The sequence below is a fragment of the Trachemys scripta genome, chromosome 3 (assembly GCF_013100865.1).
Source record: "Trachemys scripta elegans isolate TJP31775 chromosome 3, CAS_Tse_1.0, whole genome shotgun sequence".
Classification (NCBI taxonomy): Eukaryota; Metazoa; Chordata; order Testudines; family Emydidae; genus Trachemys; species Trachemys scripta.
The window spans coordinates 6,451,385-6,464,780 of record NC_048300.1 but is presented as its reverse complement, the minus strand read 5'-3'; positions in this window follow the sequence as shown (position 1 = coordinate 6,464,780).

The window sequence follows — 13,396 nt, the reverse complement described above, 5'->3', positions numbered from 1 at the left end:
GCCCCAGCCCCTGCCGCGCACCGCGTCGGCCCCCGGCCCGGCACCGCACCGGCCCTGCGCCCCTGGCCCCAGCCCCTGCCGCGCACCGCGCCGGCCCCGCACCACTGGACCCTCCCTCCCTATTTTCCCGGACATGTCCGGCTTTTTGGGATTTCCCCCTGGACGGGGATTTGAGGCTCAAAAAGCCGGACATGTCTGGGAAAATCTAGACGTATGGTAACCCTAGTATGGACAGTTTTGCTTGGGCTCATTTTTGTTCTGAGAATAGCTGTTAGATCTGCTCAGGTGCAAAATATATTTAATTCCTTTGGTGGAATTACTGATGCTCAGCAGCGTCCTCAGGTTGAGAGTCACTGAGGAAGTGGGTGGTTTATTGTACCTCATTTTACCCATTGCAAATGGCTAAGGCACCAAAGCAATGGCAAGCCCCTAGAAAAGAAGATTGAAGACATCCTAGGGGCAAGCAGCATTGGAAACTATGAAATCACACTGCCTATTAGTCCAGATACTTCCTGCATGGTCAAAGAGCCATGCCCCATCCTTAGTCTATCCACAAACTGTAGACTAGGGCTCTGCCATTATATGTGCCTAGCCACATGGCCATGGAAAGTTTCTGAGCAATAACTGGTAATTAGGGGTGTGCACCAGTTCCTTCAATCCCAACCTTCTATAGCCCGAGACCTTGACTAAACACATAAGTTACACCGGTTTAATCAATTTTTTTTGGTATGTGACTATGCTATGCTAAATCATTATAAGCCTGTTGTAAACTGAGAGAAGCGTGTCAACAACAGGGAGTTGCATTGCTTTAACTGAATTGATTTAGAAAATGTTTTTAATTCAGATTGGTGCAACTTTTGTCGCCCTCTGCCAGCCAGAGAAGCCACAGAACCAATCTCACTCAGTTCCTATTGTGCAAGTCTAAATGTCAATGGCTTGTTAAATAGTTGTGCTGTTAGAGTTCAGCTCAGGCATTAAAACTGAAGCCTTTCTATTTTATTTTGGGGGGGGGGTCTGTAATCAATTTTGAGAAATGATTTAGGCTGTCATGGGCCTTGCTATAGGTGGTGGGCCTCAGTGAAACCACCGACTTTGAGGCACTCTCTTGACCCACTTCATTCAAGCACAAAAGAGTCTTTTCTGCCTTGGGAACGACAATGGCTGCAGGGTCTTTCCTACAAGCACCAGAAGATTTGCTCCAGAACTTGCTCCTGTACATGGCTTTAGGTATACGTCAGCCTGGGTGGTCCCCCCTAAAAAGGGATCCCCAGGCATGAATAGTGTGATTGCTAAAAACGTCCCTTGGTGCAGGAGCCTGATGCAAAAATCTGTGTCTGAAAAGGGTCGTTTTTTTGTAAAGGCTGCCAAAACAAGTGCACTAGGCTTAGAGGATTTGGGTTCATTGGATGGAAAGCACCTCTTATGGAGCCAGCAATTTCAAGAGGTTGGGTGGTAGGAAAAAGATGCTCTTAAAAGGATCCTGCTGTTGGAGCCATTCAGACTCTGAGTTCAGATTCCCTGGACCTTACACTACACTATGTTCCAAACATCAGCTTGCTTGTGGTCTTGGTAGCAAGTGAGAAAGTGAAAACTGGGGAAGTGGGGGACAAGGAATCCAAAGTTGGATATGTTTGGCAGGAAACTTTTTCTCTCCACAGCCCTGGTCCTGGGCTGTTAGACGTATGGTAACCCTCGTATGGACAGTTTTGCTGGGAATCCCTAACTTCCAGGTTGTCATGACCTATTATAACTTGTCCTTACGATCCAGAATGGCATCGTGGGCCCATTTCATTACAGGCAGAAAGCAGTAGTTCTTCTATGAGTGATTGTTCACGGCCATTACATATTAGGTGTGCGCACGTCGCGTGCACGGATGTCGGAAACTTTTTCCCCTCAGCGGCTCCCGTCCATACCCCCTCCCCGGCCAGAGCGGCGCCCAGCTCTAGCATATATATACACCTGCTGACCCGACCCTCCCTCAGTTCCTTCTTACCGACGGTATTGGAACAACTCTTACCTCTCGCCTGAGTGTGTCCCTTAGCATTAATAGTTATCAGTGTTAATGTTAGTAGTTAGCAGTTTGTTCGAAGATAGTTAAGCTCCATTGTTTAGGTGTTTGGTTAAATTCCGACACGTGCCACATGCCGCAAGCCTATGCCGATTAGTGATCCCTGTGACTCGTGTCTCCGTTGCCTGGGGGAATCACACCAGAAGGAGCGCTGCAAGATCTGTAAGGCTTTCAAGCCCAGAACTAAGAAAGAGAGAGACTTTTGGCTTAAACAGCTACTCATGGAGGCTGCATTACAGCCCTCCACTTCGACTCATCCGACCGCGGCACTGTCAGCCTCGGTGCGGAGTGCCCTGGCATTGGTTTGTGATCCTGCACCGGTGGGGCACCCTAAGCCTATGGCACCGATACAACAGGACCGCCCCAGGTACCAGTCATCTTCGCCGACCAAATCGAAGGGCCAACCCAAGGCCCGAGGGCGCTCCCCACATAAAAAGGTAGCTCCCGTGAAGGACTCGAGTGTGCTAAAGGGCATTGCTGCCCCAGGACAGATCCCGGTGCCAGTGGCTCTGGCGCCGAAAGGCCCGTCGAGCCCCGGGATAAGCGCCTCGAGTGAGGAGGAAGGGCTGGAGGAGCTTCTGGAACAGCCCTCCACGCCGGACACATTTGAGGCAGCAAGGGACCTCGTCGAATTGTCCGCGGAGAGCCCCCTCCAGGCCAAAGACAAGCATCCGGGGCCGACACTGAGACTGCCATCCAGAGGCAAACCGGCAATGGTGCGCCCATCAAGGTCACCATCTCGGCACTGTTCACGGCGCCGGTCCCAGTCGAGCTCCGCCTCGGTGGACTCCCGGCTACCCTCGGCGCAGACAGCCTCACAGGCGTCTTGCCCTAGCAAACGCCCAGCACCGGTCCAGCGTTCCCCAGCTCCTTATCCAAACAGGCACCTGGACGTTTCAGTCACGTGATCCCCGAGACCGACCACTAGCAGTCGTTCCCGGTCCCGAGGGCACGGGTACCATTCCCGGTCCCGGTCAAGACAGCGCCGCTCTCCGGTCCCAGACCGGTACCGTTCCATGACACCACCGTGGCCCTCAAGGTCGCTGTCCATGGTTTCTGAGGCAGACTCGGGACATTCCAGCAGATATGCCCACAGGGCACCAGCCAGCAGGGAACACCAAGCCCCTTGGCACCCACAATGGGGCCCGCCAGGACAGTGGCTGTTCTGGATTCCATGGGCCTACCACCAGCACCAAGGCCCCCCGTCCAGGGCCTCGAGATCCGGCCTCTCAGGACACCGGTCCCACTCCACACAGGGGCGCCCCTCCTCTCACAAGGAGGCCACGGTCTCCAGACCACCAGAGCAAGAGAGAGACAACACGGCATCGAGCCGGGTACCGTCTCAGGCCCGCTCAGCTGGACAGACTCCAGAGGAGCTCCCAACCAGTGAGGAGCTGCAGGAAGGGCTAGAGGAGGAAGCACAGAAGGCTTTAACTTCTTCCTCCTCACCAGATGAAGCCGTGGCGGGCACGGCAGTATCGGGCCCTCCCCCAATTGACCATCGAGCGCACCAGGAACTACTCCGCCGAGTAGCCCTCAATTTGGGGTTACAGGCGGAGGAGATGGTAGAGCAGGAGGATCCCATGGTGGACATCCTAAGCCCTGAAGGCCCCTCCAGATTCACGCTCCGGCTCATAAAAATGATACAGTCTAATTATAAGACAGTACGGCAAACACTGGTCTCCAGTGCACCAACTGCAAAGGGCGTAGAGAGGAAGTACTTCGCCCCCTCCAAAGGGTTCGACTTCCTCTTTTGTCACCCGACACCCTGTTCGCTGGTCATATCCGCGGTCAACGAACGAGAGCGACATGGCCAACAAGCCCCGGTCCCCAAGGCCAAGGAGGCAAAACGCTAGGACTTGTTTGGTAGAAAGGTCTACTTGTCTGGGGGCCTCCAATTAAGGATCTCTAATCAGCAGGCGATCCTGAACAGGCACAATTTCAATTCGTGGACATCAGTCTCCAAGTTTAAGGACTCCCTGCCTTAGGGCTCACAACTCGAGTTTGCAGCCATCGTGGACGAAGGGAAGGCGGTGGCCAAAACCTCTCTACAGGTCTCCCTTGACTCTGCGGATGCAGCTGCCAGGACAATCGCGTCGGGGTGGTGATGAGGTGCTCGGCGTGGTTACAGGCCTTCCACTAGAGTTGCAAAACACCTTACAAGACCTCCCGTTCAAAAGGTCCGGCTTGTTCTCGGACCAAATGGATGCCAGGCTGCATAGCCTCAAAGACTCCCAAGCAGCCCTCAAGTCGTTGGGAATGCACACCCCAGTGACGCAGAGGAAGCCCTTTAAGCCCCAACCGCCGCAGCAGAGGCAGTACCACCCTCGCCCCAGGCAGGAACCGTACCGCGGAAGGGGCAGAGACAACAGGCGTAGGCAAAACAACACGCCTAACCAAAACCAAGGCCAGGGTAAGCCACAGCCTGGCAACAAACAAGGATTTTGAAGTTGCGATCAAGGACAGCATACCGACCCTCATACCGGATCCTCCCCTATGTTTCAGGGACCGTTTGTCGCATTTCTACCATGCTTGGTCCCGTATAACATCAGACTGTTGGGTCCTTCGCACGCTGGAGGTGGGATACACTCTTCAATTCTCCTGCCCCCTCCCTCCCATCCCCATCCCTCTTCAGGGACCCCTCTCATGAGCAACTCCTTATGCAGGAGATGCAGGCCCTCCTCAGGGCAGGGGAGGTGGAAAAGGTCCCTCCAGACCTAAGAGGGAAAGGGTTCTACTCCAGATATTTCCTTATCCCCAAAGCAAAAGGGGGTCTCCGCCCCATTTTGGACCTTCGCAAACTAAACAAATTCTTAGTGAAGGCCCGCTTTCGCATGGTCTTCCTTGGCGCTATTATCCCATCCCTGGATCCGGGGCATTGGTACGCCGCCCTCGATATGAAAGATGCATATTTTCACATCGCCATCTGCCCTGTTCACCAGCGGTTCCTGCGTTTCACCATCGACCAGCACCATTTCCAATTTACGGTCTTGCCCTTCGGCCTGGCAACGGCCCCTTGAGTGTTCACGAAAGGCTGCCACCACAGACATGCATTTCTTCGAAAAAGAAAGAAAGATGCAGGTATACCCATACTTGGATGACTGGCTCCTTGCAGGCAGGTCAGAGGACGAGGTTCGCTCCCACGTGACACTGGCGTTACATGTCTTCCACAAGCTTGGTCTCTTGGTCAATGTGCCCAAGTCCTCACTGATCCCCACACAGAGACTGGACTTCATAGGGGCAGTCCTAGACTCGGTGGAGGCACGAGCAAGTCTTCCAGTTCCCAGGTTCCTGATCATTCAAAGAGCTGTAACCTCCATTCAGCAATTTCCCACAACCACAGCCAGGTGCTGTATGCAGCTCCTGGGGCACATGGCGGCTTGCACACAGGTAGTCAAACATGCCCGCCTGAGACTCAGACCGTTACAGCTGTGGCTAGCCCAAACGTATTGCCCCAGCAGAGACCCCTTGGACCTTGTAGTGACAATCCCAGCTCGGGTCTCCAACTCCCTCCGCTGGTGGCTCGATCAACAGTAAGTTTGTGAAGGGGTCCCCTTCACTACACCACAGCCCACCCTGACGCTAGTAACAGATGCGTCAGACCTGGGCTGGGGGGCACACTTAGAGGACCTACGAACGCAGGGCTTATGGTCCAGGGAGGAAAAGTTGCTCCACATCAATGCGAAGGAGTTAAGGACGGTTCGTCTTGCCTGCCAGACCTTTCACGCTAACATAGAAGGCCACAGCGTGTCAGTTCTGATGGACAACACTACTGCCATGTTCTACATAAACAAGCAGGGCGGGGCCTGCTCCTCTCCTCTCTGTCATGAGGCGCTCCTCCTATGGGACTTCTGTATAGCCCACTCAGTCCAATTGGTGGCAACATATCTTCCAGGGGTTCAAAACGGGTTAGCAGACCACCTCAGCCGGTCCTACCACATGCACGAATGGACGTTGAGACAGGACATCCTGCATTCAATCTTCCAGAGGTGGGGTTTTCCCCAGGTGGATCTCTTCGCCACCAAGGACAACAGCCAATGCCTTCAGTTTTGTTCATTCCAGAACCTCAGCCCAGGCTCATTGGCAAATGCCTTCGCGATTCAGTGGGATGGGAGCCTGAGGTATGCCTTCCCACCATTCCCATTCATCCACAAGGTCCTGCTCAAGACCTGCAGGGACAAAGCGGCGATTATCCTCATCACACCGGCATGGCCGCACCAGCATTGGTTTACGACCCTGCTGGAACTGTCATTGACAGCCCCGATTGCCCTACCCCTGCACCGAGACCTCATCATGCAGGACCGGGGTCGCCTACTCTACCCGAACCTACCGTCGCTACGTCTCACGGTGTGGAATCTCTGTGGCTAAATGCTACGGAGAATAGGTGCTCCCACCAGGTCCAACAAATTCTCCTTGGTAGTAGGAAGCCCTCCACAAGAGCGACTTACCTTGCCAAATGGAAGAGGTTCTCCCACTGGTGCGAGCCTAATCACATACAGCCTCTGCAGGCCTCCATCCCATCAATACTGGACTACTTGCTGCACCTCAAACATCAAGGGCTCACCCCCTCCTCAATTAAAGTGCATCTGGCCGCAATATCGGCGTTCCACCAGGGAGAGTTGGGGCATTTGGTATTTTCCAACCCCACAGTAGTCCGATTTCTCAAGGGACTGGAAAGGGTGTTCCCCTACTCATGCCCGCCGGTCCCTACATGGAACCTTAACCTGGTCCTAACCAAGCTCATGGGACCACCCTTTGAACCCCTAGCCTCTTGCTCTCTCATGCACCTCTCATGGAAGGTAGCGTTTTTGGTGGCCATTACATCGGCTAGGAGGGTATCGGAGCTGAGGGCCCTCACTTCGGAACCTCCTTATACTGTTTTTTATAAGGACAAGGTGCACCTGAGACCGCACCCCAAATTCCTCCCTAAAGTAGTCTCGCAATTTCATATGGGGCAGAACATTTGTTTACCGGTGTTCTTCCCCAAACCCCATACGGACCCGAGCCACCGCAGCCTGCATACCCTCGATGTCCGTAGAGTCCTGGCGTTTTATCTGGAATGGACCAAGCCATTTCACGAGTCGACACAACTGTTCATTGCCATTGCGGAGAGAATGAAAGGCCAGCCTAGCTCGGCACAACGATGATCATCATGGATTGTGCTTTGCATCCGCACATGCTATGAGCTCGCCGAAGTACCAGCCCCAGCGATCAGGGCTCACTCAACTAGGGCCCAAGCATCCTCAACGGCTTTCCTGGCGCAGGTTCCACTCCAGGAGATCTGTAAAGCAGCCACCTGGTCGTCGGTGCACACATTCACAGCCCATTACGCAGTCCATCATCAGACCAGAGAGGACGCAGTGGTCGGCAGGGCTGTGCTTCAATCAATTGTTGCTTGACTCCTACCCTCCTCCTATGGTAAGCTTGTGAGTCACCTAATGTGTAATGGACATGAACAATCACTCAAAGAAGAAAAAACGGTTACCTACCTTTTGTAACTGTTGTTCTTCGAGATGTGTTGTTCACGTCCATTACACTTCCCACCTTCCGGCCCGACGGGAGCCGCTGAGGGAAAAAGTTTCCGACGTCCATGCACGCGACGCACACACACCTAATGTGTAATGGACGTGAACAACACATTTAGAAGAACAACAGTTACAAAAGGTAGGTAACCGTTTTTTCTTCAAGAGAGATCTTGAATGATGTACCTAGCACAGCTGTCAGATTTTAGCCTTGCAGTGTCTTCCAGAAGAGCCTCTAAATTCCAGAATTCAGGTCTTTGCTGCAGTATAGTATCAGAAATTCCTTGCTTTGTCCCTCCATAGCTCAAGACAGGGAACATACCTCCAATGCTTAAGTCACTACATGGCATCAGTGAACAGTGAGGGAATTAATTTGTGGTATCATCGATATCCTATAGTCTAGGGAATCCAACTAAGCTCCTGTAGGAGACAGATGACATCTATTGCAATGAGACACATTTTCATAGGATGAAGGTAAAATGAGGCTGCAAACCTCACCCCCTCTGTCCTTGCACAGACCCATATTTCTGAATGTGACTAGTGGTTTTGGGAGCCTCTATTTTTGGGGGCCCATCTCGAGTCAGGTTCAAGTGCTGTGACTTTTGGAAAGTGTGGAACACCTTAAAAACCAGGCCCTGAAGGTGTCTCAAGTTAAGCATCCCAAATCACTTTTGCAAATTGAAGTCCCCAGTGTTTCTCATTTTGGCTGCTAGGTCAGAGACATCTGAGGTACCTGTTAATTTTTACTTTTGGTCATGTCTACACTACAAAACTAAGTCAACCTAATTTACGTGGGCATACAGCTGCTGCAGTAATTACGTAGCTTGTGCGTGTCTACATTTTGCTCCTTGTAATGGTGGTGTGCGTCCTCATCAGGAGTGCTTGTATTGATTACACTGTCAGTGTGGGGCATTGTGGGCTGACATCTGAAAGCCAGTAAGCAGCACAGTGTCTACACTGACACTGCGTCGCTGTAACTACATCAACCTTGACTCTACACCGCTCATGGAGGTGGAGTTATTAAGTCAACATAGTGGGGCAGGTATGTTGGCAGGAACCAAATACAAGTGTAGACACTTTCATAGTTAGGTCGACATAAGCTGACTTATGTCGTCCTAACTCTGTAACGTAGACCAGATCTCAGTTACTTGACTTGGAAATATACATTACTACTAGATCACACACTTTGAGGCATTTTACAGATGTACAACACAGGATCCTGAGTCAAGGATCCTACAATCAAACAGACAAAACAGTAAATAAATAAACCAACAACAAAGGAGTACAGGAAATAGTATCTATTCTATCTGCATCCCAAGCACTGACTAATGGGAGGCCTGGGGAAATGTTCAGAGTCCAAATTCCTTAGATGGAAGTCCAGAGAGACTGACAGGCTACTAGGATTATAACAGTGCCAGGAAATGTGCAGGCTCTCTACGGTATCAGACGGGAATAGTCTCCTATGGCTGTAATAATCTAGTCTCTATTAGACAGGCGCTAGCCCTGATTGTTACAGTAATAGCTGAGGGATGTACACACAGCCTGAAGCCTGAGATCAATGCGTGCAGCAACTTCTGGGAATCCATGCTTTGCTTTTGGTGCCATCCATCAATGAGAGGGACAGGCTGGAACTGTGCAAGGAAAGCCACCTCTTGTCTACAAACAAATCACTTTGCACATGACTTTGGATTCATCCAATGAGTAGTCACCTCTCATACAGCAGGCTTGACCATGCTACCTGATATGTTACGATACATGATTTTTGATGGTGTTCAAAGAGCAGACAAAGAGGTTGTTCATACTGTGCAAATGGTCACACGTGCCTCTCCATTGTAGGAGATTATAGATACTCTGTCTGTTCTGTCCATATCTATCTTTGACTCTGCAATGTATTGAACATGTGGCCTAAAATGTAGCACTTTAAAAAATCAGGAGTATTACTTGCAAGAACATAAGAATGGCTATACTGGGGCAGACCAATGGTTCCTCTAGCCCAGAATCCTGTCTTCTGATAGTGGCCAGTGCCAGATTTTTCAGAGGGGAAAAAACCGGGCAATTTATCTAGTGATCCATCTGCTGTCGTCCAATCCCAGTTTCTCTGAGTCAGAGGATTAGGAACACCCAGAGCATGGGGTTGCATCCCTGATCATCCTAGCTAATAGCCATTGATGGACCTACCCAATTTTTTTTAACCTAGTTATGCTTTTGACCTTCACACCATGCAGAGTCAATTTGTGGAACTCATTGCTAAGGGATGTTGTGAAGTGGTGCTTCTTTTTGCTGGTTTTCAACCTGCTGATTATTAATTTCATTGGGTGACCCCTGGTTCTTGTGTTATACGAAGAGGTAACTAACATTTCCCCATTCACTTTCTCCACACCAGTCATGATTTTATGGACCTCTAACATAATCCCCCTTAGTTGCCTCTTTCTTAAACGGAAGAGTCCCAGTCTTTTTACTCTCTCCTCAGATGGAGCCTGACGATAGGTTACATACCAAAGTTAGTAGTTCTGCAATTTCATATCAAATTTATTCTAAAACCACCTCTATTTACACCTCAAGCTGAGGAAGTTCCTCAGATCTGTTATCTAAAAAGAATGGCTCAGGTGTGGTAATCTCCTTCACATCTTCTGCAGGGAAGACAGATGCAAAGAATTCATTTACCTTCTCCGCAATGGCGGTGTCTTCCTTCAGTGCCCCTGTAGTACGTCAATTGTCCAGTGGCCCCACTGAGTGTTTGGCAGGTTTTCTGCTTCTGAAGTAATTTTTGCTGTTAGTTTTTGTCTCTTTTGCTAGTTGCTCTTCACATTCTTTTTTGACCTGCCCTATTATACTTTTATAATTATAGGCAAGGAGCTTTGGAATCCTGCAAATGAGATTCAGATGCCTCCACTGAAATGTGGATGCAATGTTAGTGGCAGGTTGAAAGGTGTGATATGTATATGACAATGCATGCTCCACACAGTATGCTCTTAAATTCAGCTTTCCTTTAGTGGATGACAACCTACTTAAGCAAGGAGTGGTAGTATCGGGGAGTATCTCAACTACAAGAGCGAAATGCCTCAAACACAGCACTCTAGATTACTTTGCTTACATGAGGCTACATTTTCTTGTTTTGCTGACATTCCTAGAGCTTGTGTTCACTTACCAAACTGTGACCCACACAACACACAGGGTTTCCAACTTTCTGACTCCACAAAACCGAACACCCCTCGCCCTGCCACTTTCCCAAGGCCTCGCCCCCGCTAACTCCAGTTCCCCTCCCTCTGTTGCTCACTCTGCCCCACCCTCACTCACTTTCACTAGGCTGGGAAAGGGGGTTGGGGTGAAGGAGGGGGTGAGGGCGCCGGCTGGGGGTACGGGCTGGGGGGTGGGGCTGGGGATGAGGGGCTGCAGGGACATGTTGCCGCTTCTGGGAGCTGTGCGGAGCCACGGCAGGCAGGGAGCCTGCCTTAGCCCCGCTGACCGGACTTAACGGCCCAGTCAGCAGTGCTGACCGGAACCGCCAGGGTCCCTTTTTGACCGGGTGTTCTAGTCGAAAACCGGACGCTTGGCAACCCTAACAACACATGCCCCTAGAAAGTGCTTTTCTCGTCTCCATGCTTCTATTGCCACATTGTGATCAGCCTCAGGTAGCATTTTGGGGGTGTGATCTGTTGCATCTGGAAAATTGCATATTCAAGCCATAAATGTTTTCTTCTGGCATGTATAAATGGTGAGCAGATGGGCCTGAGGGTGAGTGCTGACATGCATCTTCTTGTTTTATGATTTGTACATAGTGTTGTTTGATTATTGAGGTTTCTATGTAACCGATCAGTAACTGCCTTTCCTCGTTGTTAGGTGCACGTGCCCATGGTGACAAGCCAATCTGGTCTAGTGAGAATGCACACCAGGATGCTATATAGGCACATATCCACTGATAAAGTACAGTCTTCTGCAGTATCCTCTCTCGCGGGTAATATGTACAGGTTTAAAAAAACAAAACCTAAGGGTGGGATTTTCAGAAGTGCTCAGTGTTGTCCTAACTTTGCTTCCATTGCAGTCAAATGGGACCAATAAATTATATTTATACCCACTTTAAGGCCCTGTTAGTGTGCCAGAACAGTGTAAAGGGGCCTTAGGGTAACTGAATTAAGACTCAAGTGTTTTACTATAGAGTTTACAGTATAATATACATTGTATTTCATTACTTGGAATATCACTGTGGTTTTCTTAAGGCTACCTTTGGTAAAGTCACAGCACGTTTGAACTTGCTGCATATAGCGCATTTCATCGAAGCATCTCAAATCTTCACACACACACAAAAGTCAGGTTACAGTTTTAAATAATTTTAATGAAACTTAGTTCACTGTAAAACTCACATAACAAAGATTTCAGATTTGCATCATAAAAACTTTTGACATGTTAAGCAGAAAGATGGGCACTTCAAGCATGGGTTTTCATCTTCAAATATTATAGTACAGGTAAATGCACCAAAAGAGGACATTGTAGCACCTGCTTTTTATAACTGAACAGATGATCTTATGCAGCCTAAGATATGTATAGACATCCCAATGTGACTGTACTTCTGGATTCTGATTTTTTCCATTATTGCTCAGCAGTACAGCCAAGTCAAGACTAAAACCATGTAGAAAGGAGTTCCACATCTCCCATGTAACCCTACTGCAGAATACAGCACACTCACAATCAATACATTGTGCCTAGTGACATGTCAGGTGAGGTAAGGTAACATTGGAAAAGTTTTCAGAATGCACCCTTCAGTTATGAAACTTCACTTTAAATGATTTTTTACCAGTAAGTGCCTACTCTCCAGGGTAACACACCTTTGCCTAATATTACTTTTAGAAAAGGATCAGTTACTATTTCTAGAAATGAGAACACTACTTTGAAGCTAGCATAGTCTAGTATAAATAAACACATATTCAATATTTTTCACAATGCCCTGGGAAGTTCAGTGGATTAGTGCAAAGTGTTAATTTTACATCACCTTTCCTCTTAGATTAGGTGACTTCTTTTTCCTTAATCTACACATAAAACTATTTCAAAGCAAAGCAAAGGTTCTCTCCTATCTCTGAATTGCCTGGCTTTTGTCAGTTTAAAGCTAAAAGTCCACTAGAAGTTTGGATCACTGTAGTAACTGATGACGTATCTGCTGTAATACCAAGGCATGGCAGAGTAGGTTAACGGCATACATCGGTGACAGTTCGGACGTTGCTGGGTTAAGCCAACATTTTACTGCTCTTTTCTATAGTTTTTCCATATATAAATTAAATATTAGTTCAAAAGAGAAAAAAAAAAAGCTCAAAATGCCTGATACCTCCATCTGGTGGGTACTTAGATTCTTTTTAACAATGCTATTTACTTGGCAGACCTAAGAGGTTTGGTCTATTGTATTCATTTCTATTTAGGGACATTTATGCTATTATCATAATTGTTAATCATATAGGCCCTGATTCAGGAAACACAAATGTTCAAGACAAGCGCATACTTAAGTGCTTATGTTCACCCTTACGCCGTGAAACATTTAAAGTACAAGTAGCTCCTCTGACTTCAACGGAATTTCACATGGTAGTAGGTGCAAAGGGCCTCATCCAAAGCCCATTCAAGTCTATGGAAAGACTCTGCATCAACTTGCATGGGCTTTCGCTCAGGCCCTCTGTCTGGTAGCAAGTGTTTGTAGGATCAGGCCCATAATCATTAGAGGACTCAGTGCTCATCTTCACTATCTGGGTGATGGTTTAAGCAACAAGGATCATGATGTGGGTCATTTCTCAGGGAGTGATGTAAATGGGAGAAGTTAATGACC